The 22,940-nt window shown below is 37.2% G+C and overlaps 1 protein-coding gene and 2 long non-coding RNA genes across 5 annotated transcripts in view; 2 read left to right on the top strand and 1 right to left on the bottom strand.

Moving 5' to 3' along the window:
• LOC124303330 (serine/threonine-protein phosphatase 2A 56 kDa regulatory subunit epsilon isoform) overlaps positions 1-22,940 on the bottom strand; it is a 100,190-nt gene that overhangs the window by 42,445 nt on the left and 34,805 nt on the right. The gene's annotated exons all lie outside the window — the stretch shown is intronic.
• On the top strand, positions 313-1,086 carry LOC124303345 (uncharacterized). Its single transcript, XR_006907900.1, has 2 exons — positions 313-532; positions 884-1,086. It is a non-coding gene; the product is annotated as an uncharacterized LOC124303345 (long non-coding RNA).
• Positions 1,465-22,863, top strand: LOC124303342 (uncharacterized). Its single transcript, XR_006907898.1, has 3 exons — positions 1,465-1,521; positions 19,520-19,525; positions 22,853-22,863. It is a non-coding gene; the product is annotated as an uncharacterized LOC124303342 (long non-coding RNA).

Raw genomic sequence — 22,940 nt, 5'->3', positions numbered from 1 at the left:
ATCAACAACTACGATATTTATTACCTTAAGGGGTTAGGTGGATTTCAAAATTTCAAAAAATCGAATTTTTTTTTTTTTTTGCTCATCTTATAATTGAATATGTTGAGAATATTCCTTTAAAATTTTAAAACGATCCGAGTCATATTCTAAGAGATATAGCCTTTGGATGTTTCACCCATCAGGCTATAACCGAGCGTGACGCAGGTATATGGAGGCAGATATATCGAGGCAGCTGCTTAGCTATTGTTCGTTTATTTTTGTGATGCGAATACTAGGCTTAGGACTTGCCGGATGTAAAAAATTCGGTGGTTTGATGGATATAAGTTCCTCATTCTTGAATGCATCAACGTACAATTTTTATGTTGATAAAATACATGAGTGCGTCATAACTGTTGCCGAATCAATTTTGTTGTCTGCTGCAAATCAAGAAAAATAATTAACGTGTGATGAAAATAATGTTGAAGATACGACAGATGTTACCGTGTCAGGTGATGGCACGTGGAAAAAACGTGGGTTTGCATCATTATACGGTGTAAGTACGATTATTTACATGTTATTTGAATGTAAATCTTCAATCGCGTTTTTCTCGAAACTACATTTTTGAAATCGGTAGTCACGATTTCTCGAAAACTTATGAACCGATCTCTTTCAAATTTTGCACACTTCTTCAAAATAACATTATCTCGTACTTGAACGAAGGAATTTTTTTTTTTTCTATTCCAAGTAATTTTTCAAGGCCACGAAGGGTGCAAATTTTACTCAAAATAAGGGTTTTTTGTTTTCAACGCCGCCAAAAATGTAATTTTTGTTTTTTTTTTTTCCTTCGTCCAAGTACGAGTTTTAAACATCTACTAACAGAAAATTTTTGGTTTTTGCATTTCAGATGAATCTGTCATGAGTTATCCTGACTACGCCGAGAGAACTTTTTTTTGAGGTGTCATAGCAGACGACGTGTCCACGCCTTAATTTTCAATATTTTTCAATGAAAATTTCACAAACTACTTATAAAATATGTATCTTTTATGTGTTAAATTGATGGAATGAAATATTCTGTTGATTAAGTAAAAAAAAATTCATAAAAATGTACCTATTTTGAGCTTTTGAAACCCACCTAACCCCTTAACTGACAAATGGTAATACGGCGGCTGCATTTAGTTCCATCAACACGAATAGTGCGTCATTTCAATCAGTGATGTCAAAATTGTGTGCGATTGGTTAAAAGGAACGATACGGTTGATTGAACAGAAGAATATTCAATAGTGACTTTTCATTCGGTTTGTCAACTCAGGACAATAAGCGAATTCGTATTACAAACGTTATATTTGACTGGCTAAATAACTGCATTTGTGTGAATTGAGTGTACATGGAGCATTCCATGCCAACTGGACCTGAATCTGACCTTTAACCTTTCTGATTTGACTCAAGATTTTGGTAGATTTCCTTTCACTCTCGGAAGCACCAATTTTATTTTCAAATATTTCGAATCCATTGGAATTAGCTACGGTTTTTGAAAACGACCACGTAATCGACCCTGTTTAAAAATCTAAAATAATTCTAAAAAATCATGTATTCGATACTAAAATTTTTAATCCTTGCGCCAGAGTGTGCCAGCGTTCCCCGCTTATTTTTTTCGAGTTTATTTCAAAAGAAAAATAAAAAACGATTAGAAGGAAGAGTCAGTTTTGCTGCTCAGATCCTCCTCAACAGGCTGGGGATTTGAAATCGGGTCTTTCCGTTCCGTCGTTTCGCACGATGCGCTACTGCGGTCGGTGTAAAAGGAATGAATAAATAAATAGCCGATGGTCACAATGCCAACTTTTCTGTACGTTTTTTACATACTCCGGTAAATAATATAAAATTAAGAATAATATTGAAGGCATATGATGGGATTAAAAATATTTATTCGAATGTTTTTTTTTTTTTTTTTGTCAAAACAGTCTTTACAATAAGTGTAGAAATATGAGATTTATTGTATGACGAAGTTTACTATAAAACAACATTTTTTTCGTATGGAGTAACTGTTACGCTGGATCAACCTTATTAATTTTACATGAATTATTGAAAAAAAATCCATCCCTCGGACAATCGATTTGAAAATCCGAAAAAATCTAAAAAACGGAGAATGTTCCATCAATGTGTCGAGTCCACTGACGTTAGGAACTTCACCCCCTCCTCTACTTCTAACAATTTTATAGTCAAAATAAGTTCCCCAGCTATGAATTTTATTGCCGAAAAATGTGTGCAATATCAAAATTACTCGGTCAGTAAGTGTAAACTGTTGAATCCTCTGTTGCATAGTAATGTAACTCTACAATGTGTCTCGGGGTAGGTGGGAAGGGTTGAAGTGATACGACGGTAAACAACCATAGGTCATTGATAACAGTTATTTTATAGCCATGAAAACTTTTTGAACTTTTACAATGACGTCAGGTTTGAGCTTATCGGCACAACTATTCGTGATTACGTAAACGAATTGCTAGGAGACAGCAATGTGGCGACGCAACAGCTACTTTTCTCACACTGGATAAGTTTGGAAATGCAAACAATATCAGCCGCATGTTTTTCCGGTTGCTTTATATTCGAACCGCCTGTATAAAGTTCGATATTTCGACTCTCATACCGCAGCACAGACAGTGTTCCAATCTCTCGAAGAAAAACGTCAGGCTGACAGGTTTAATGAGACAAGATCGGTTACAGTAATAAGATTCGTCCGTTCTACATTTCTCTTGTTTTCAACCAGAGGATTTGTTTAAATATGAAACATCGTAAGAGGGCGCGAGCCCGACACATCATAGCCTATATCTCGTACTTTCATTTTGTTATCATTGTCACCGCATGATAAAGCCTTGGCTACATATTTATTCAATTTATCTTCATTTTGTACGATTAATGTAAACCCCCTCATACGTTATTAACCTTTTTCCTCTTCTCGCGAGATCGGAGAAGTGCGCGTTTTATTTGGACGCCTCAAGCTTAATTTGAGAATCACTGACCTTATGGATGGCGATTTCTATCTCGGCAGAGATCCCTCCCTCCACACTCAACTTATACAAGCAGGTATATATTAGAAAAATGCACCCGTAGGCAGAATTACATAGACGTAGGTATCCGTGGATCGGCCAGTTCGTGAATAATTTTACCTACCGACGCAGTTTACGAGGGGATGAGAGTGGGTTTTGGAAAGCCGGGGTACGGCATCAAAATTTTAACGCTGGTAAATATTTTTCGAGTAAGTACATCGGCGAGCAGGAATCACACGTGAAAACTTGAGGAAAGCATGCCGTTTTATGGGGGATAGTGGTTTTTCAGTAAGGGTTGATATTGAGGCTTCCCAATTATTACACAACTCAACTCGACCCAACAAAAATTTTCTGCCGTGATTATTTCTGCGAAGTTTGGTATTTGAGAATGTAGAATTCAGAATTATAATTATGGTTATATTAGATTGGCTCTAGTTTTTATTTTATTGCAGTACGTTATTCGAGATGACTCAATGTTTATAAGCTAATATCTCTTAATCGGTTAAACTTAAGAAAGTTCCATCTCATTATCAGTACTATTTTATAGAGCGTGAAATTTTCTATAAGAATCTGTATTTAGATAGTTTACAAGTCAAGGCCGTCGACGTAAAAAACAAAAAAAAATTAAAAATTTTCCGATTTTTTTTACATGATATTCAAATGGAAAGTGAAAAAAATAAAATAAGCACCTCTGAATACCAATATTAACATCTCATATTTGACTGAGGTATTCCATTTCAAACAAATTTTTTTTTTTTCCTTTTGACACCCTAATGGCCCCCCTTTTGAGAAAAAGAGAGAGAAGTATTTATTCTTTCATCCTATTATTCACCCCGTTCGGAAGAATGGGACACCTCCGTAACGTATCGCTTGAGCCCCAATCTGGAAAAAATAAGGGAGGAAGGGAGGGAGAGAGGGAGGGAGGGAGCAGCACTGTACACTGTACCTCTAGCATGATAATAGGAAAACACGAACATCATATCTGTGTATAACCATTATAGAAGATGTGTACAAATTTCCATCAGATTTCATGTTTTTCGGTAATTTCAGAAACGTTTGTATCGCGAGAAAATCGCACCTAACCCAAATTTCAGTTTATGAAAAATCGATCCTGTGGGAGTTCAGGGGATATATTGACAATTGTAAAAATTCTCGATATTTGTATCTGAGACATTTCGTTCGCCTACAAACGTGGCCACCCTTTTGCAAATCTTTTTCTGCAGAGGTCTACTAAAACAGACGTACAGAAGTCAACTTTTCAGATAATTTAACAAACTTTTTTGCTTTCTAAGACGGAAATCCGCAACTTTTATATTTCTGTCGGTTCACTCTGTTTCGTCCATTAATCTAGTCACAACAAGACATCGAATAAGCTGATCATTTTGTAACTGTTCTTACCTTAACATCCCCTTAAACGCTAATGAATTTTCAAAATAATAGTTTTTTCGCTCAGGCCAATTTTCAAAGCTTAATTCTAACCTAGCATTGTTACTATGCACACAAATTGACACGCGTGCGGAGACACGTTATACGTAGATGTGCTCCCAATTCATACAGTATTGGAGGATTTAGAGGAGCTACTACTTGACAAACATTCACTCAAATTAGCAAAGTCAAGGGATAAAATCTAGTCAAGTTTGCATTCGATGCTCCTCGTGTAATTTCAAGTTGCTACCTAAGTCTTTCGGCTGTAAAACGTAATTTTTTTTGTTTTGTTTTCATACAAGGTAATAATGCCAGATATTTTATCCCACCGACTTTTCACACACGTAAGTACTCGAATCATCATCTACGTACGAAAACTATCCAATTGTAAAGCTAAAGGATTCTTCTTTATTGCGACTTTTAATCTCTGGCAGAAGGTCTCTGTGCCCGTCTCCAAGTCTCTACAGCTCGTTTATTTCCAGGAGTTTTTTTCCAGCTGCTCAACCCACGCCAATAAATGTGCAATGCACGTCTATGTTATACCGTATATCAAGCAATTTTTGCCCACCTGAAATTAGGATTGCTCGATTTGAACAGTCAATATAGAATTCAATAGTTACGGGCTGTTGTTCTTTGATTACTCACTACGGTTGACAAAGTAACGCAGGAATAGGGGTTTGTTGCCAATAACCAGCAGTAACACCGAAAATGGTTTTTACGCGATTTGGCGAGTGATACGCACGAAGCCTTCCAACACTCTACACTCGCTTCTCAAGTAATGAAACACTGTCATAAATGAAGGTCATCTGCCAATATTAATAATACCGAATTAGGAACGGTCTATTTTGCCAATAAAACACACTCCTTACACCAACATATACGAGTATCATGAAGTCGGTATACATCAATTGTTGCTATAATTTTCCCGATATGATTGACCTCGTGATTGGCCAAAAAAAAAAAAAAAAAAAGTAGTACCAATTCCAACCCGAACCACTCTGACGAAAAAGCAAGCTCATTCAGTCACAATCATAGACATATAAGAATAGACCGCGGGAGTGAGCGAAAAATGCGATAATCGCGTAAAAAGAGAAACTTGCAGTTCTCTCTCTTTCTACACGACTATTGCAGCCGACTACATGCTCGCCCATGACTGGCGCGATATATTCTTATATAACTATGGTCGCAACAGATGGAAACAAAAATCGACAAACCGTATGAAATGTAAAAGTGGCGTTACTTGTCATATAAATCCAGCAGCCGTCACGACTGAAAAGACGCTGAAATCGTGACTCAAATCGTATATTTAACACAGTGGACAATCTTTCGTATATAAATCAGTGTCAAGAGTGATGCGGCCTTCCAACTCTGGGAATTCTCATTCGTGCGATAGACGCTCCACCTTCAGGCGCGAATTATCAAGCAATCCGAGTAGGTTCAAAAGACTTTTTGCATTTATATACTGAAAGTAGGAAATAAAACTTACAAATTGATAAGATTTTACTCTGGCAGAAATAGTATATTGTGTCACGAGTGCAGAAAGTAGGCATTTTTCCATGAGCGTAAAATCTGCAGCATTAGTCGCAAAGGCGAGAGCTGCCTTTACACAAATACAAGTGTGAAGTTGGCGGCACGAACCGAAGGCGAGTTCTGCGATGTCACGATTACTAGTTTGAACGTAGCGTGAGCCAAGGGGAATGCTGTGATCGGACGTGTGAGATACGCTACTTTTCAGACACCTACGAAGGAAAATTTGATTTGATAAGCACGGACGGTGCCACTGATAATTTGTAAAATTGGAGTTAGGTAACTTACGGTCAATAATACAGTGCGTACAATTGAGATGTACAAAAGTGCAGATGCACCCAAAAAAGCCCTAGTGTGGACAAACGACCAATTGAATTCTAGGCATGCGTGCGTTTACCGCACTGTTCCGAAATCGGGCACTTTACGCACGAAAATCGAAGTTGAAAGCCACCATTATTAATACGCATGCTCTGAAGTTGGTCGCTACTCGTGTTACGAGTTACGCTCTCTCGCACAAGTGTCACATAATTGTTTATGGAACAAATGCATGAGAACTGTTGGTTCTCGTGCTTGCTGCAGCGAGCTCGAGAAGCGAAAAGCACTAGTGCGAGAAATAAAATAGATCCATTCTACGCATGCGCGGTACCTTTATTCTATTCCTGTATGTATAGCACAACTTACGCCGCTCTTTGCAGGCACAAGTAGCACTTCTCATGCACGCGTTGGATAAAACTAATTACGTACATGTTTCGACGGGACTTCAAAAAGAATTAAAATCGATTAAAATAAACGAAATTGTTAAATATAGTGGGAGACGTTATGCAACGGATAACTGATAATTTCAATTCTGCAACGTCTTTCATGTGTTAAGCGGAACAAAAACCAGCCCAAATCTGCCTATGCATGTTACCTCATCTACGTGTTACACAAATAACCAATCAACACTTCGACAATGACCTTACTGCAAATTGATTTATTAAAATCAAGCGCAGGGCGCCGTAAGTAAGTTTTAAAAATTTCACCGAATTATCATCATTGCTTATGTAACAATAATACAAATTCAATCCAACATAATGTGGAATATGCTACGTTCTGATCAAAGTGCGTATTAATTTCGAATTTGTTGAATCCTCAACGAGCTTGTTAATTTCTATAAAACTTTACCAGTGCGTTCATATCTGTAAATACTTTTCCGAAAAAATTCTGCTCATCGTATTTTTCGTTCGAATTTTCTCAGGCGCTTACCGGATTTCTGTTTCCAGGGTTGTAATGGCTCTTTTTTACGCACAAAAGCAAATCAGTTCAACTATGCGGGAATGAAGTAATCAAACTCTTAAAGATATCGTTATCACAGGTTTACTTCCATCACTGTCACTTGATACCTAATGTATACGTACAGGGTGTCATTTATCGAATGGTCGACATGAAATCTCTGCGAACGAACGCGAACAGTTTGGAAAAAAATCTTTACGTAGAAGATCTCTGAATTGACACAAGATTGAAGTTGTTAACTTTAACTTATAGATGAAATGTTGAACAAAAATTGTTGTTTTGCAATCTCAGGATAATGAATTTGAGAAGTTGAGTTTCTAAAATACGAGTATATGAATATATTGAATAAGAAATAAATCGGTACTTCGCTATTTCAAGATTGACAGTAAACCACAGTTAAAGCAAAATGTAGTCGTATTATGCAGACTAAACTCTCTCAAAATCGTTCCAAAACTATATATCAATAGTTTTCGTTTCAGTGCTTCGTTACGTCAACGTTACCAACTTCAACATTATTTGTTATGTAGGTTTAATGAATTTTATACCTTCAAGTTGTAAAATATAAATATTTTCAAAAAATGGATTGTTACGTTGATGACCCTACGAAGTCATGAAATAACTTGAAACCTCGTGCCGTTCCAAAAGTAAAATGTAAACTCCATCGAAGAATGGCCAGATCTTCATAAGGAGCATTGTAGACGTCGAATATTATTCCATGCTTAATATATTACGAGACATAAATGCAACTTCGTGTCTACAGTTCTTGGAACGTCTTTTATCGGTCAATCGATCAAACAACTAATCGAAGTGTAATCTTACATTTTACAGATTTGATATGGACCACCACCCAAGCGACCGTTATACGACGAGTTTACACGAGAAATTTCCTCGTAGGTTCAAAGTGTTTTCGTATCAAGTGCGCTTGGATGTTAACTTAGCCATAATCTGTAAGGAGTCATTTCCCTTCAAAATATTACGCAGTGAGAATTAGGACTCGAGTAGCGAATCGCCGTCATTTACCCTGGGTACTCGTTGCTATATCTCGAGTAGGTATAGTATAAAAAAAACGTCATACTTCCGAAACTGATTGATAGCTTTTGATGAAATTCGCATGACCAAGACTCCCAGTCAGTGCAACGCTTCAACTCAAATTACATCGAAATCGAATGAAGCGTTCTTGAGTTATCGACTATCAAAGATGATCAAATAATTCTTCTTTTTCTCCGTCTTCATTGCAGAACGCCGACCTTTCGAACACGATTCCAGTCATTCTAATTCATGTATCGATTTGAAATTTGAAAGGTCGCTTACTGCCGTCAAAATCTCAACCTCTATTGATTTTGGGCAAAATCCAATAAGAAGTAGAAAGGTTATTGATTATTTTTTAAAAAACGTTGTCAACCATACTTTCGGGTGAACGGTTGGATATGAATGCTTGAAATTTGAAAGGTGAATTTGTGCTATCGGAATCTGGACGCCTGTCGATTTCGAGCTGAATCCAAAATGTGAAGAATTGTTTACAATTCACAAGATTCGTATTATCGAGATCCGGACCCCTATTAATTTTCAAGAATATCCAACAACAGGGAGAAAAGTGAAGTCATCATCACTTTGTAAAAATGCACGGATAACGACCGCGATTTCGAATAAACGACTAGGTACGAATTCTTCAAATTGGTGGATTTATGGCATCGACATCTCGACTCAAGTCATCGACAAGTCTCGTATGATGATTGTTCGATTGAAACATAATACACTTACTACTCTTTAGATATCAACAAGTAAAAAACTCATTATAAGGCCGATCCCTTGTTTCGTTTTCATGTGTATTGTCATAATTTTCGAGTAAACAAAAAATAAAAAATTCTGGACGTAACTAAATATGGCATTCAAATATGAGAAAGAAAAATTTTGTTGATTCAAATAAATATTGGTTCATTCAACGACCTAAACTATCGTTCTGACCACTTTCTCGTTGAATCTGATGAAATTTCTTTAAATCAACAAAGCATTTCTGTCACCACGTTTGATCGTCTCATCTGATAAATTCAACAAACCGTTTCTCCATTTGTACATACAGATACAAAATCGAACAAGATAACTAGAAACTACGTAAACAGTGAGTTAACTGTAAATGCTTTCACGTACAACTCTACTAGAGAGTACTCGTCGGGTTGAAAAAATTTCATCAGCTAAGATAAAAATTGTATTGTATTATCATATTTTACACTGATACTGAATATTCACAAATGATGTGCATAAAGAATAATACAAGCATAGATAACGCATATCTAGAAAATACCAAGTAGGAAATATTAAAAAATTAAAAGCATACCTAAGATAGTGTAGCACTGCCTTCACTTATCAAATGCGTCAAAATGCATAGCAAAAACATTACAAATGTCGAAGACGCTGCCAAGTACCCGATCACTTGGCATAAAATTGGCAAAAAATATCTTCGCTAGTCGTGGAATAAAGAAAAAGCTTAGCACTTCTGTATTGTCCCACACGACACTTTAGCGAAGTGGGAGTATTTAATTGGGAATTATTTGTTGAATCGATTTTTGGAAAACCTAACTATTTATTTACACGTTGAATATAAGATATTTGATTAACAAGATTACAAGTTGTATTATTCGTAGTGGTTTATAAATTTAAATCGTTATTTTAGTGACGTTGACATTATCTATTAATTGACTTTGTCAAAGTTCGAAATAGTTTTTTGTTAGACCGATGAATAATAATTAGTTGACTTGATGTTTCGTTAGGTTGAGATATTTGGTCAAGACTTGAAATTGCTGGGTAGTTGTTGTTAACTTGAGGACTCGACGTGTAATGACTTTTCGGTCATCATGAAAAAAGGAATTTGGAAGATTCTTGGAAACGTGGAGGGCCTAGGAGCTTGTTAGTTAGTCGATTTTTCATATTGGCCGATTACTGTGATTGGCGGGAATTTAGGATTGATCGAGAACTTGTACCGGAAGTGCTAGTTGTAGAAGTGGAAATATTTACGTAGGTGGGAAGTGGGAGCACGCAGGTATGTCTTAAAATTAAACATTACGCGACCCTTCCGCACCTTTGCGTACCTACAGTCCAGGCAGGCCAGCGTCCACGTCTCGCAGCGAACTGAGTGTTATAAGTGGATAAAACCCGTGGATAATTAAGAGGTAAAAACCCGGGCTAAAAGTCGCGTACGACTCTTCAATTATTTAATCATTGTTCGACATTTCATTATTGTTTAGGGTCATAGTTCCTTCGGCGCGGCCAAATTATCTTGCCAAATGTGGGACCTTTGCTATTTCTAGATGGCTTGACCTGACTTGCGATTTACCTTACATTAATTAAAGTCCCAACCGTAAAAGGATATATATAGATTAAAATAAGACTGTGGGTGTACTTCCGTTTAGAACATACCTCCGATCGATCTGAAACTTGGTATACTTATGTATTTTGATGCGCTGATCAAGAATATCATACTCAAAACACCCGCAAATTCGATTTTCAAGGTCAAATCGACAAAAAATCGACTTTTTAAATGTTTTTCACATTCATTGCAATAAATATAAGGAAAAACCCAAATCCAAATCTAAACAAACCCACACGTGCACACGTGCACACACACACACACACACACACACACACACACACACACACACACACACACACACACACACACACACACACACACACACACCCACCCACCCACCCACCCACACACACACACACACACACACACACACACACACACACACACACACACCCACCCACCCACCCACCCACACACACACACACACACACACACACAAAATTTGATTTGACCTTGAAAATCGAATTTGCGGGTGTTTTGGGTATGATATTCTTGATCAGCGCATCAAAATACATAAGTATACCAAATTTCGCATTGATCGGAGGTATGTTCTAAACGGAAGTTTATCCAAGACTGTTTATATTAAAGAAATTTTGTTGATACGCAACAACTCCTATCCTCCTAACAGTTTCACAAACAGAGGCGGGTTTTGACCGATCGAAGGTCACGCGTACTTGGGTCAAACGATAAATTGGTCGCGAATCGTTTGACACGTCGGTAACGCGCCGACGAGTTCAACCCACGATCTTGGTTAGGAATCTCGGTGCGCGATCTTACCGACCAGTTCCACTTGATTGCGGGCCGAGATCCTGGTTAGGTTAGGTACTACAAAGCGCCTGTCGGCGCGTTACCGATGCGCCAAACGGTTCTCAACCAATTTCTCGTGTGTTCCAAACACGCGTGGCCTTAAATCTGCCGGAATCCATTTCGCTTTGTTCAGTTAGCGTACCTTATAACACACCCAAAATTTGGAGCTCACCGTTGTGTTTAAGGAGTGTGAACTCCGCTATTTGAAATGCATACGTTTCTATACTACCTTTGCTACAAATTTTGTCACGGGATTACTTTTTTTTCGCAAAAAAATCTGTAACTTTACTGTGAGAAATGAATGAGGATCGTGCTACTATTCGGTGAAAAATATGCGTTCAAAGTTGTGGTAAAAAGTTTACGTTTTAGGGGGATTATTTTCAGTAGAATACTCCCTTAGTGCTTAGTCACACATCAATACCGTCCATACATCATACAATACTCAGTACAACTAAAACTAGATTTTGATAAAAATTTTAGATATTCTGAGAAACTAGTGTTTTTTTTTTGTTAGTCGATGTGTATTCATCTTGAACATACCTAATACTTATTTATGTTGAAATAATCACCACGTTGAAAAAATCTTGACCAGGCCTACTTTCGGATGTTTATCGGGATGCAGATTATAGGAGCAGCGACTCATGAACCGCAATTTCTCTCTTGTCAGTTGACAAATGTCCGCTGCCGAGTGGATAGCGCGGTGAATTCAGTATTCACAACCCGAAATGTACCTGAAGTTCCGATCGATCAGTCTTTAACAATCTTTAGTCACCGCAGGTAATCACTCTGGCCCAACGCTGGCTGCTGAGCTTCCGACTGATTGCTTCGTCACAGTCTCAAGCAATCGGTTGCAGTTATAAGTTTAGTCACCGGTAATCACTCTGAATGCTTACACACCACTCAAATAAACGATATTGACAGGATGGAATTCAAATACTTAATTCATGATCGGCAATAATTCGTGAAAAAATAACACTAGGTAATGTCCAGGCCAGCATACATAACAAGGATCTTGGTTGTTGGGATTGCAACCCAGCACGTTTTTGAAAAAAATAAATAAAAAAAATAGTAACGTTAAAAAACAGCAACTGATAGTTCGTCGATTTCGCAATTTTGAATTTGAGGCACGTGGCGTACAACGCGAAATCGACGTACACAGCCGTCTGTTTCGATCAATATACAGGGTAACCCAGGACCAGTGCCCCATAGGCTACCTGTGTTTTCCTCGTGAAAATCTGCGACTCACACGTTTTTTATTTCTCAGAGGAAATTTATCGTTAGCGAATTACAGCAGCTTGAAATTGGCCAATTTAGCAGCATCTGATGCTTCAGAACAGAACGAAAACAGGGCTGGTAGATCATCGTCTGACCGTAACGCGCTCGGGAACCTTCCCGAGTAATCAGATGCTACCGAATTGGCTAATTTCGAATGGCTGTAATTCGCAAACAAATTTCCTATCGAAAGTAAAAAATGTTTCAGTCCCAGATTTGCAGTAAGAACACATTGGTAGCTTATGAGGTGATAGTCTTGGGTCACTGTGTATATGAATATATCTTCAATGGCGAAATAAATTATATCAAGCGTAATACTACATTGAGAAAAATTTCATTTGTTACAGTGACTAGAAAAATTCAGTAAAAAACTGTTTGAATATTGTTGGAATTACCCTAAACGAGGTACAGCTAACCATTTCGCGCTATTGACGATCCTTTTTTGGTAATTGCAACGCAAAATCAGTTTGTTCGGTTTACTCTAATTTTTTAGTTAAATAAGGCTTTAACGTCGATTTATCGTCGCACAACCATTAAATTTTCGCAACAGTTGCAAGAAAATATAGTAACAGTGATCGTAATGAGAAAGAATATGATACTAGACTTTCTGGTAACAGCTACAAAACTAATTTTCACTTTGTACCTAGAAATATATTTTTCGATTGTGGTAAAAAATGAAAATAGTTAAAGACTGAGCGGCAACCGGAACTAAAAATTTCTCTCAGTATAATAATAGCAATAATAATAATAATAACAATGATCACTGTCAACACCCTTCATACTCGATATGGCACGTCCCCATAAGGCCTATGCAGGGAGAAGCAAAGGATGAATCAGTGACCATCATTATACGTCTGCAGCTGTCTTAAGATACTCAATAGAAAGACCCGAATTAGCTTGAGGGCATGGAAAACTGCAGAAGCCCGGACCGAGTTCAAACCTCAGCTTTAGTCTAGTCACTTGGTATGTACTCGGAAAGGGGTCTAGTAGGAAAGTAACAGTTTAACCGCAGAAAACGTTGCCCTGAGGTAACCCGACCGAGTTCAAAACCTCAGCTTGTCAACTTGGCGTATAAACGACGCGACCCGTCTCTCATTTTTTGCGAACTTTCGCTCAAGTGCTCTTCGACACGCTGGGGACTTACCATATGAGGCGTTTCACGTGAAGCGGACAGCGGAAAATATGCGAGGTTCTGAAATTCGTTGATATTTGGCCGAATTGTACTTCTAAAAGATATGAACGTGAATACCCACATTTGTTTTTTTCTTCTTTTTTTTTTAATGAGGTTTAGTTCACAAGTTATGGCTTTCTAAAGAACAGACGTCATTGAAATAGGGATTTTTTGGAAATAGTTTTTTTTCTAATTGAACAAATTTACAATAAAATATTGAACACGCTGGTTTCTATGGAAAGTTGATTGTTTTTTGCAATTATGAAATTAGTTTGGAAAACAGATTTTTTTTTTTTGTAAAAAACTTGAAGTAAATATTTAAAGCCAGAATTTTTGATAATTTCGACCTTTTTTTTTTCAAAAAATTTAGAGAGTACGTTAACGTTTGTAGATAATACACTAAAAGTTATTAGTTGGTAAAAGTGGTGCGATGTCACCTATGTAGGCATAAGTACTTTAAATTTTAAAATCAATATTGTATGCTCATATTATATGTTATGTGCTCCATATTTTTTACAGTAAAATTAGGACAAATATGAACGAATTTCAAAACTTCACATTATTTTCGTTGTCCACTTCACGTGAAATGCCCCATTATTGAAAAAACCGTTATTTCGCGATTTTGGAATTGTTTGAAATTCAGTAAACCGAAATGAAAGAAAACGCAGTCATATTTCAAAATCTTGGTTCCTTGAAAATCATTTTAAAATTAGGAAAATAGGTATTTTTCTCGTAATGTTTCGTTACATTAACGTTACTAAATTCAACCTTATGGAGACTTGAACTTAAGTCCTCCCGTTCCGTAGTCTCGCACGCCGGTAACTCAAGATGTAAATGAAAAAGGGTTCGATCCCTGTTACCGTCATTAACTTTCGGAATCACCGGAAATTTATGAATTTCACACTGGTTAAAGATCAAATAATTTTTCTCACCACGGGGATTTTTGCTGCGAACGCACAGTGGTCCCAAACCCCGAAAAGCTGGCCAAAGGTCAAAAGCGTATTCAATTCGGATAAAAGTCTGTACTCGGGGGTTTTCGGGATCGCTGATTACGAATTCGAAGTCAAAATGTAGAAAAACAAAATGGCGGATCCAATATGGCGGAAAATTTCATGAAAAGCGTATTCAATTCGGATAAAAGTCTGTATTCGGGAACTTTAGAAATTATGGTTGTGAATAAATGAAATAGAAAATGTAATGACAGTTGACATTTGAAGATTTGGGAAGAAGAGGATTGGAATACAGTAATTAATCATTATTACAATGAATATTTATAATATATTTCTCTGATTATTTTATTTTCAATCCATGTAATTTTAGCACTTCTTACAATTAATCGCTGTCCTGCGAACTGTCATCATCGTCCGATGTATCGCGTTCAATAGACAATCGGTACCGTGATGCTTTTGATGGACTCCCTTCTGTGACATCCCTAATTACCTTAGAAGCTTGTAAATTTCCGGAAGTCCGGAGACTCATTTGTGTAGCGTAGGCCAATTCGTGGACGGTATGTTCGCTTCGAACCTTTTCTGTCCTCCTACGTTTTGACCGATCACTTAAATCGTCCCAGCTTGTGGAAGGACGCTCCATTTTGTTGTCAGTAGAAAGATGCCCCATTGTGTTTTTAATGGGAGTCTTCAAACCTTCTTCTTCAATTGTGAAAGACACAGGAACGTTGAGCCACTCATGGAATTTTCGGAAGAATTTGGTTTTGTTCCTGGTCGCTTGTTGCCACTTCTTTTTGAAATTCCATACCAATTTACTCAGAGAATCTTTCAGAGTTTTCGGCAATATGTATGCATGATTCAATTTTTTTGACACCTCCTTTTCAACAATGTCAGTGACAACGTTGATATTTTCGTTCAATACGGGTTTCAAAAATACGAAAATTTCCTTTCTTGTGAAAGAAATCGCTTCGGTATTATCCAGATTTTCTATAGAAAATGGAAAAATAACATTAATAGAAGAATTATCTTTACTAATTTCCTATAAACACTATTACAGACGCGAGAATGACGAAAAACTGCAGAAAGTGCACACTACGGTGGTCCTTGTTGAGGGTATGTTGTTTTGTCTTTTAAAAATGGTACTTAATCTATTTTAAATAAATAAGTAAAAATAAAAATTTCCTACAAATTTACCAAGCGGCATTTTCCATTACACGTATTTCCTAATTGAAACTTTCACTGCCGGGGGTGGGGGGGCAGGATACAATTAAAATATCGAACTAAAATTTGAAATGAATTTTTACTTATTCATTTGAAATCGATTAAGCACCATGTTTAAAAGAAAAAAGAACATATCCTGAACAAGGACCACCCTAGCGCACACATCATCGCATAAAAATTATCCCCAAAACCGAAGTCGCAGCCAGATGCAGCTAATTTTTGGATATGTTTTGAAGAAATGTCTAAGCAACAGTTTCCATTTAGTTTCAGGGCAGGATTCGATGAGAGTTTTGACTTATTGCTTTTCCTAACACGACTTTTCAGAACACAACCAAGAAAAACACTACTACCTTTATTAATGACTTACTATTTCATACATTGTTAACAATAATTTCGAGTAACACATTCAAATTGTACTTACTTTCCGGAGAAGAATCCATTTTGTAGAATCAAAATCTGTTCTTCTGTCACGATTCTATACGTGTCTCAACTTTGACTTATTTTCGACGCGCGACGAGTAAACAATGTACCTGCTCCAACGGTCACGAACGGAATGCGTTCCCAAGCCAGGTAGGGACGATCCCCCTTACTTAAGGGTCGTAATACATACTAGGGGTACCACTACAACTATTCCAACCATTAAAAGTCCCAAGAAAAAAAATTTTTTTTTCGACTTTTGGCCAGCTTTTCGGGGTTTGGGACCACTGTGTAACGGTGCGAAAACGGTTAGGGTAAAGTAAAAATGTATGTAAAATGAGTGAAGCAACCTGTGTTCAATAGTTTAACTGTAAGAACCGCCCAAGAAAAGACATCGAAAACGCTTCGTAACATCAATAAATCTCAACAAAGTCATGTCTTCTATTTCATTTCTCAGGTGATTAAAAACATGATAACTGAAGTCATTATAAATGATGAATAGTAAGCCAGTGTCTTCGTAAAAAATACTTTAACCTTGCACGAAATTTCAAATCTAATTACGTAAATTGATAGATAATTCATTTACAAATAAAATGAGCCCTATTTCATTAAATCATTCAAACGATGCGACTTTTTCATTTTGAAAAAAGATTCGGTAACAGTGTTTACTCACAATTATTAATAATTGTGCCATCGATAGCTAAAATTTAAGGTTTTATAATTTTTTTCAGTGTTAAGGAAATATTGTTTCACGTGAATTCAAGTACATTACCGTCAGTTGCACCCTCAAACTTCGACATAATATCATTACTGTCTTTACAGCTCTTTGACTGGACTGTACGTTTGATAAATCCTCAGAATGCTCATTTACGTAGGTCGGAATAAAAACTTATTCGATGCAGTAAAATTTGATTGAGTAATAAGTAATCTTAATGCAAACAAATAAATCTACGTTTTCGCGATTAATCGATTACGCAATGTATTCACACAAAACTAAAAGCAATAATTTTTTTAATATTTATCAACACGGATTTCGTGCCAAAATAGCAAAAAAAATACTGTCTTATAATGAGTCGATAATTTGATCCTACAATTTTGTAAGTGAAAGAGTTCTTGTATATGCAGGAAAAAAATTATGACCAAAACATGCAGAATTTGACACTGGAAGTTAAACGGCAGCGTTGGGATATTGAACCTAAATGAAAAAAAATTGTTTTGCTGATAAATTTTTTGTCAGCTCCCCGTAAGAAAGCTGCTGGAGTGTGTTTGACATATTTAACACTCTAAACCCTTTACTTGCACATAATTAAATAAGAAGTTCTGGATGTGAATTAATCCCTAATGGAAACCGACAATTCTTACGCCTCTAAACTTAGACTGGCCACATCGTTTTTCGAAATGAGACCAAAATTGTAATTTCGTGCTATTTTGTTGCTAATTCTGTGCCCAAACCCCGATTTTGGTGCACCAAGCCCTTTCGAAATGTGCGAGGCCAACCTGGATTTACAAAAATTTGGACCGTCCACAAAAATTTGACAGCGAAGGAATTCAGATATCCCAATGAAACAAAAATCAAAATTTGGTGCTAATTTGATGCTATTTTTATATTTCAACCCCAATTCTAGTGCCTCTAACCCCTTTCGAAATATCCGTGGTCAACCTAGGCTGATAAAAAGTTGGAACGACCACAAAATTTTTTTCCCGAATGCATTAAAATGTATCGGAACGAGGATGAGACAGAAATTTGCTACTTTTTTGTGCTTTCAAAATACATAAGTGTGAATTTGAACCAGCCATCCCTCCGGTGAAAAAAGCACCCTCAAGATTCAAATCACGAAATAAACTCACTCCGTGCCACTAAAAATGTTAGAAAAAAAAAAATATATTTTTTTTTTCGATACGATAAATTGGAGTAACATGATTCGATCAACCCCTAATGATAACGTCCACCTCTTAGATACAACGATGAATACGTGCAAATGACGTTTGGTGTAATATTATTTAGCAAAAGATTAGAACGCTAGGAGAAAGAGATCAACGAAAATATTCAAATTGCCATGTCACAAACCTTGGAAATTCACATCATTAGTGGTAGTTTTCTTACAATGAGAACACTTCAATTTTCGGAGGAATAAATAGGAAATAAATTGGTACGAATTCACCGATTTCTGTGATTTCAGAATACTTACTTATCAATTATTTATCCGCACCCCCTGAGAGCGAAAATCCGCCGGGGTTGTTTTTGCTCACAAGTGAAGTACCCCCAGATTTCAAGCAAACGAGTTCAAACAATTCGGTGCTGCCTTGGCGATTTTGGTGCTCTTAAAATATCGAGCCATTGATTTTCATCTATAATCCGTCGATGCTAAAACTCGACAGCAAAACGGAGTTGTACGACAAATAGGTGAAAAGACTAAACGATACAGTAGCTCAACATATTATACCAATACCAGCCTGAAATTGAAAATTTGACTGAGATATCGCGTGACATGAATCCCGCTGCAAACTAGAGGTTACTTTGCTTCACTCTTCGTATTATAAGACTATTAACTCAATCAATTTTATCAGGACTGTGTTAGTCCACAAACGCAGGGTTTTAATTTCAAACGAAAACTATGACACGTCTGGGGTACGTTATGCAGTTATAACATAAAATATCACTAAACGACGGGAATTTCAATCGACTCGGAAGAACGGAGATCGATTAATTTAACGAACTATATCAAAAATAACTGACCGCTGAAAAAGGATGAGATTGAAATTTGTATCCACTGACTTGACAATGCAATATTGGAAAAACTGATCACGTGATTATCTTCGTATACATAACAGAGGTACAAAGGCAGGGTAGTGGGGTAAAAAAATTGCGATAAAGTTGATCCCTGACTCGGTGCTCAAGTAATCGCCGTGTGAGCTTGGAATGAAAGTGCATGGAGGAGGCGGCTTATACGCGTGAGGTTAAGTTGAGTGATTTATTCACGTTGCAGTGGAAGAACGTCAGATTTCATAGTGCAGGGTATGAAGTAGTCAACGATAGCTGTGGTACGTTACGGAGACACGAGGAATGACCGAGATTGATGTTGCTGAGGGTGGGGTCACAGGTTGCGCCTCACCCTCCCCTACTTCTCCTTCCCCTCCATCGGCCCATCTCCGGCGTATTGATTCTCCAGGTGGAGCGGCAGTCTTTACCTCTCTCATTCGGCCACCCCCCACAGGAACAAAACACTTGAGATCAGCCCGAGGACCCTTCCTCCTCTGTTTTACCGTTAACGTCACGGCCTCCGCATCACACCAATGCCGAAAAACGCAACCTCTGTTACCGAATCATCATGAGAATGAGTTAAAGATAGACAGATAGATAGATAGACAGTTTATCATCACTCTTTACGGATGACCACTAGAGTGTTTCAAAAAAACCGACTATTCTTTTTTTTTTCGAAGAACAATGAAAAATCTTCCGAGTGTCCCTCAAAAATGACCTCTGTAAAATATGAGCTCTTAATATTGATATTTAGAGGTGGCGATTCTCGATTTTCTATTTCCCATTTAAATAATGTGGGAAAAATTTTTTTTAAAATTTAGAATTTTATTGCTCGAAAACGAATCAGTGCGATGATGTAAAAAAAACATATTCTTGTAGGAAATTTTACGCTCTACAAAAAAGATCTGAATAAAGATTTGCGCAAGGTAAGTCGTTTCGGAGTTATCAGGCCTCAAACATCGAACCGTTTGAAATAATGATGTTATTAATTTATAAATGCTACAAAACTGACTCATATCGTTGATTAATGAAATTTGCTAATTAACATTTCATTGGAAGTCTATAGTTTCAATTTTAAAATCAATAATATTGTGTATTTAAGTGATATGAGTCAGTTTTGTACCATTTATAAATTAATAACATCATTATTTCAAACGGTTCGATGTTTGAGGCCTGATAACTCCGAAACGACTTACCTTGCGCAAATCTTTATTCAGATCTTTTTTGTAGAGCGTAAAATTTCCTACAAGAATATGTTTTTTTTATATCTTCGCACGGATTAGTTTTCGAGCAATAAAATTCTAAATTTAAAAAAAAATTTTTCCCATGTTATTTAAATGGGAAATAGAAAATCGAGAATCGCCACCTCTAAATATCAATATTGAGAGCTCATATTTTACCGAGGTCATTTTTGAGGGACACTCGGAAGATTTTTCAATGTTCTTCGAAAAAAAACAAATAGTCGGTTTTTTTGAAACACTCTAATGACCACCCAAGGTAAAACGGATATATATATATATATACATACAATATATTAAAAGGTTAAAAACAGGAGAGTTCAATGTGTAGAAAATAAAAATTAAAGTCTCTAATCATAGATGCAAAAGAAGAGTATAAAATAAATTAGGATAGGGTAAGAGATAAAAAATCAAAATAAATGCGACTTAAATCAGCATTATGCTGGAAAGTTGAGTTGGTTGGTAAAGTTAACATCGTTAAGAATATTGAGACATTATAAAAAGACAACAACATTGTCTCTGAAGTAGGAGACGCGTAGTTTCCTGCTGAAGATGTCAGGGCGTTTAACTTTCCGAACGTCTTTATGCGTGTTGTTCCGTAGTGCAATGGCCGTGCACTTGAATGACGTTTCATAGGTCGTGGAACAACAACTACAACGCTTAATACGACATGGTGCTGGAGCTTAAGATTGATTTCTAGCCATTCTAGTTGCTTCGGATAGGGTGTGATACGCTAGTCTCGACGTATGTTGAGAACGAAACACGCACACGATTTTCATAACCGATCAAGTTTCGGATTAAGTTCGTCACTAATGTCCGTGAGTAGAATGTTTCCATAGTAGAGTATAGGTGAGATGAGAGTAGGTACAGACAAGATTATTGCGCATGGTTGGTGGAAATACTTTATTACAAGTCTCGTCTGTCTCTACCCACCAAAACAGAATGGAGTCAATCGTGATCCCAAGGTTTCTGGCAGTGGCCGCAAACAAAATAGGGATATTATTTACGATCACATTTCCGATCTCGTATTTCATCAGCTGGTTGATGTAACGATTATTTCCAATCGTCAGGGCCTTAGTTTTGCCCACGTTAAGGACCAATCTGCTCTCCTCAATTCAGCCGACAAGACGCGATATGTACTTCCATTAAGCTGGCTATACCAATCTAGCATGTTGGAGAAGTAGTCGTTAATCAAACGCTTCTCAATTACGAAAACAAAAAAAAAAAAAAAACGTGACAAATCCAGCGTCCATAACATTTTGAATTTCGGTTTGCCGCGTCAACAGTTTGGTTTTTCGAAATCAGGGGTGGAATGCCGGGGGGATCCTGGAAATCCTGGAAAGCGGGGCTCGCGTCTATTGGCCTTGACTGATTAGCGAATAAGTCATGGATCAATGTATTAACAAATTTTACGTACGTACAAAAAGTTTTACGCAACGATGATTTGCTGGAGAGGAAAAACATCAGGGGAATTTTTCGAATCCAGCTTCATTTTCACTATGTGTCTATGCCGGCTTAACAGTGATCTGGCTGGAGCGAAATATTCTTTTTTTTCCACAATTAAAAAGCGCGTAATCACTGACTAATTCTCCAATTTCTGTTTACTTGTTACGCCGCATCGGCTGTAGCCAGCTTAACGAAGGTGCTCCACCGTTACAAAGATTGGTGAGGCAGGTGAGCCTTTTGCCACACCGAAATGGTACGCTTCGAAATTGACGAGGTAGTCAGGAGCTATACCATGGCTCTGCTGATCAGCGTGTCCGAGACACTCTTATTTATACGCAATTCTCAATGCCGCGGACGATGTCCAAACGACGAAAGGATCAATTCCGCCTTGCGCCTTGACCGTCCGTTAATCCCTGTCCAGCGGTGCGTTCTCTGTGTGTAGCCTGAGTGCGTCCGTGTGATGGGTTATTGTCGTTTTTAATTTGGCTTGCCGGTATGGTGGCCGAAAACGTTACAGTACAGTACATATCGTAATACGCCAATTTATTTGCACAGTACATTTATGAGGTTGAAGTTCGTAACGTTGAAGATGAACGATGACTTCTTAGAAGAAATTGTATTTTTGCAATCTAAACATTGTCCAAGATTTAGTAAAGCATAATGAAGCAGAGCATAATTCTCACTTTTCGCAAAGTCGAAACTCAGCTCGCGCAAATTTATTTTGATATTGTAACTCAGCGATTCTTTTCTCAATGTCTCGTTACATTAACGTTACCGACTTTAAACTCGTTAGGACTTCATATTTTTATGAGCCCAAGCTATTCTAATAACATACAGAGTTTGTTGCGTCAAGTGAATACGGTTCTCCACTTCTGGGTACCGTAGAATTTCGTAAATAATTATAAAAATTCGAACGACGTGCCGAAGTTAGGCAATTATGCAACGACCCAACAGCATGCAGCGATAAAATTATGATAACTTTTCATGTATATCTTAATATTTGAGCTACGTGTATTAGGAAATAAAGGCTCATGAATTCTGAACGAATG

Source organism: Neodiprion virginianus, chromosome 4 (assembly GCF_021901495.1).
Source record: "Neodiprion virginianus isolate iyNeoVirg1 chromosome 4, iyNeoVirg1.1, whole genome shotgun sequence".
Taxonomy (NCBI): Eukaryota; Metazoa; Arthropoda; class Insecta; order Hymenoptera; family Diprionidae; genus Neodiprion; species Neodiprion virginianus.
Note: the sequence above shows the minus strand (reverse complement) of the source record. Positions and strands in the feature narration are given on the sequence as shown.